The sequence below is a fragment of the Abramis brama genome (assembly GCF_963993115.1).
Source record: "Abramis brama genome assembly, chromosome: 14".
Lineage (NCBI taxonomy): Eukaryota > Metazoa > Chordata > Actinopteri > Cypriniformes > Leuciscidae > Abramis > Abramis brama.
The window spans coordinates 20,129,829-20,133,881 of NC_139976.1; the positions used below are offsets into that span (position 1 = coordinate 20,129,829).

The 4,053-nt window shown below is 40.4% G+C and overlaps 1 long non-coding RNA gene across 1 annotated transcript; it reads left to right on the plus strand.

Annotated features, from left to right (window-relative positions):
* Nucleotides 1-775: 775 nt before the first annotated feature.
* Nucleotides 776-1,308, plus strand: LOC311095903. Its single transcript, XR_014608920.1, has 3 exons — nucleotides 776-836; nucleotides 984-1,073; nucleotides 1,264-1,308. It is a non-coding gene; the product is annotated as an uncharacterized lncRNA (long non-coding RNA).
* The last annotated feature ends 2,745 nt before the right edge of the window (nucleotides 1,309-4,053 follow it).

Here is a 4,053-nt window from a genome sequence, read left to right on the forward strand (position 1 = left end):
TATGCTGTATAAAGTAGGAGAGAGGCTTCATGCATAAATAAACGTATTTGCACAAACGCGTTTTGGCGCGTGCCTTCAGAAGACTTTATACAGCATAGCCTAGACATGCTGTATAATATGTACAATGATATGTTTAGATCATAGGCCTGTATGAAAGTTAGAATTTTGAAATTAATTTAGAAAATATTATGTATGTTTAGATTATATTTTGACTAGTGTTTATGCTGCCTCATTATCATCAACGAAGAGTGCTTGCAAATATCTATTGCAAATGTGTGTATGTGCTGAAATGTGTAAATATGCCCAGCTGATGAATTGCAAATGTTTTAATGTTTGTGTTGTGCTATCTCCGTAATGGCCCATTGACACGCAATATATGCCTACAGCACGTGTCTACAATTATTCGCATCAGTTATTCATATAGACTAATGGTAATATACTTTGAAATATTTATGTTAAAATAGTTTTCAGCTTTAAAAAAAAGGAATGTAGCTGCATCACCTTCATCTGCAACTCGGAGGGCGCGCAGCAACACAGTCGAACATCAGAAAGAGTAAGTACATATTTACCCATGTTCGTTAAATTTTGTTTATATACTTATTACAATATGAGCCTGTATGACTTTATTTATTTTTGGAGGTTGGTTGATAATGTTACATATTTTTTCTTTGTGTTATCTTATCAGCATGCTAATGCCCATCAGTTGTGCATGTGCTGGAATAGTACTCTAAAATATATGATAATAATAGTTTTCAACTTTTTTTTGAAAGGAATGATGTAGGTTCTGCAACTCGCACTAAGAGGGCACGCAGCAACATAGACAGAAATCAGAAAGAGTAAGTACATATTTACCCACTATTTTACAGATGTTAGACCTGATGTTGTTTTATCAACATGCTGACTGTCCATCAGTTATGCATGTGCTGGCATAGTACTTTGTTCAACCTTTATTAATATTAATATTATTATTTTTATTTTTATAGGAATGTGGTAGCATCACTCTCAGCCTCACCTGCAACTCGCACTGGGAGGGCACGCGACAGGTGTCGTTCAGTTTTGAGAACAACTGAAAAGTAAGTACACTTATTCCCTTTCTTTCAGATATTAGTATAATTCTGTTTACATATTCTGGTTTTACATAGTCCATACAAACATTATGTGTCTGTATGGCTTTGTATCTGGCCAATGTTACTTTTAATGATTGAAATGCAGTTGTTATATTTTGTGTAATAACATGCTCACAGTTGTTTGTTTGTTTTACAGCTATAAAGGTGATGGTGATCATCAGACACCTGTTGCAAAGAGGGCCAAGACAAACATTCAGACAAGCAACAAGCAGTCATGGAAAACAGAGACTGACATTGATATGGTTCCACAGACTCTGAGATTCCTGCCTGCACGGAAACCTGGCCCACAGCTGAGTCCTGCTGACGCACACACTCCTCTGAGTCTCTTCAAAATGTTTTTTTCTGAGAATGCAGTGTCAACTCTGTGCCACAACACCAATGCTCAAGCTGCTGGTGCAATTGCAAAAAGCTGCAAATATAAATGGACTGATGTCAGCATCAGTGAGATGTACCGCTACATTGGGCTGCTTTTTTACATGGCTATGGTGAAGATCAGCTCCATCAGCGACTACTGGCGGCAAGACAGTCTTTTCTCTTTGCCTTTTCCTGCCACAATCATGTCCCGGGACAGATACCGCACCATTTCATGGAATGTGCACATGAGTCACCCAGATGCAGATAAGGAGAATGACAGAAAGAGGGGCACACCTGAACATGACCGGCTTTTCAGGGTCAAACCTCTCATGGACACTATCCGTCATGCTTGTAAAGCCATCTATCATCCTAAAATAAACTTAGCTGTCGATGAGAGAATGGTGGCATGCAAAGCACACACAGGTATGACGCAGTACATGAAAGCCAAACCAACCAGATGGGGTTTTAAGTTGTTTGTTCTTGCAGACTCATCAAATGGATACACTTTGGACTTTTCTGTGTACACAGGAAATAACAACTTTCCTTCAGGCCATGGACTGTCACATGGTGCTGTAACATCTCTTTTGGACTGTAAAGTTTTAGGCTCTGGGTACCATGTGTACATGGACAATTTCTACACAAGCCCAAAGCTCCTCAAAGACCTGTTTGCAAAGAAGTTTGGTGCATGTGGGACTTACAGGGATAACAGGAAGGATTGCCCACGTGATGCAACTAATTCACTCTCCAAAAGGCCAGAGGATCCATCAGGTGGATTTGGGATGGCCCTCTTGTATTTGTGAAGTGGATGGACACACGAGAGGTGTCTGTCTGTTCCACCATTCAATCTGCTTATACTGGTGAGACTGTGCAGAGGAGGGTGAAAACACAAGATGCATGGAGGACAAAGACAATTCCATGTCCTGCACCTGTGACTGCATACAACAAACACATGGGAGGTGTGGACCTGTCCGATCAGCTCTTACAGTACTACACTGCACAACACAAAACAATGAAGTGGTAAAGAAAGATCTTTCTACACTTCTTGGACATTGCTGCCACCAATGCTTTCCTTATCCACAAAGAGCTATGTGGTAACATGACCCATAAACAGTTCATGGAACAGCTTATTGCAGAGCTCTGTGGTGTGTCACAGAAAGTAGCACCAAAACAAACCAGTAGTGACCATGTGCCGGTTCCAGGAGCTGAGCTGGGCTCAGATGCAAAAAACATTTGCACAGTTGGTCACAAGATCTGTGTGCTTTGCAAAGGACAGCTTGGTAAAAGGCAGGACACAGCTTGGAAATGCCAGTCATGTAATGTTCACTTGTGTCTTCAGTTGAACAGGAACTGTTTTCAAAAATGGCACCAAGACATGTAACTATATTCTATCTGCCTTTATTTTAGTTTATTTTGCTCATTTTGCATTAATTTGCTTTATTTTGCTTAGAGCCCGCATCAACGGGGTATAAGCATTTACTGTGAGATACCTGCAAATTTAGAACATTTAGTTCCTCCACATAGAGGAATTACAATAAAACAGATTGAAAAACAAAACCTTTGAATCTCCTCTACTTCTTTGTTCAGGCTGCCTCACTTGATGGCCCATTAGCCATTGGGGGAGTGTCTATGTCACACCCCTGGTCTGAATCTCATTAATATTGATGGGCCATTACCCCTCCCATGTAGCCTGGTTAAAACCAGACCCTTCTCAGTTGAAACTGAGTGTAGGGTCTGGCGAAGCTATGTAGACAAATCATTTCCAAAGGGGCGTCACCAACCGACGTAGCTCAAATTCCTCTGGGCGCAATTGGATAGTCTTAAAACCAATCAGATCGATGAAGGAGATGACGTATGCAGAGCGACGGAGAAACATCTGTTGTTCTTTGCTCCGGTTTTAACGAAAACGGTAAGTTTAAATCACTCAAAACAGACGCGATAACTGATTCGAACGAGTGATGTTCCACGGCGGCATCCATCTTTGTAATGAAATCTCCTTCAGCGTCGCTGCGCTGTCGTCATCATGTAAATCCCTCCCCCAACGTTTCTGATTGGTGCCGCGATTTCGGCGGCACAGAAATGAGTTTGAATGGGCTCTTCTCCAGACTATCCTGGAGAGATAATTAAAATTCGCCGGAAGTAGTCTGGGTTTTCCCAGGCTACCTCCCATGCATAAATCTCTTCTGACAAAAAAACTGTTTTAGAAAGTTTAAATAAATGTATTGTTTTATGAGAACGATTAGGCAGGATGATTTTCACATCATTTTGAAGCCAGAACTCGAAGCGACAACATACAAAAGTCTTGTGGACACATATTTAGTATGTGTTTTGTGGTCTTATTTCAGCAACTTTCATTTTTATTTTTTCAAATAACCACGCATAAACATTATTCTCTTAAAAATACAAAGATTTACAAGCATGTTGATCAGATATTATGGTAGCCCTGTTTGTGCTATATAGAGTGAATTTACACCTTTGTCATTAACATGTTTATAAATAACTGAAAAACAAAACAAATGTCAGAGCATGTCAGAACACCTCCAGGGCCCAGAAAACCCCTCAGACCCCAGAGGGT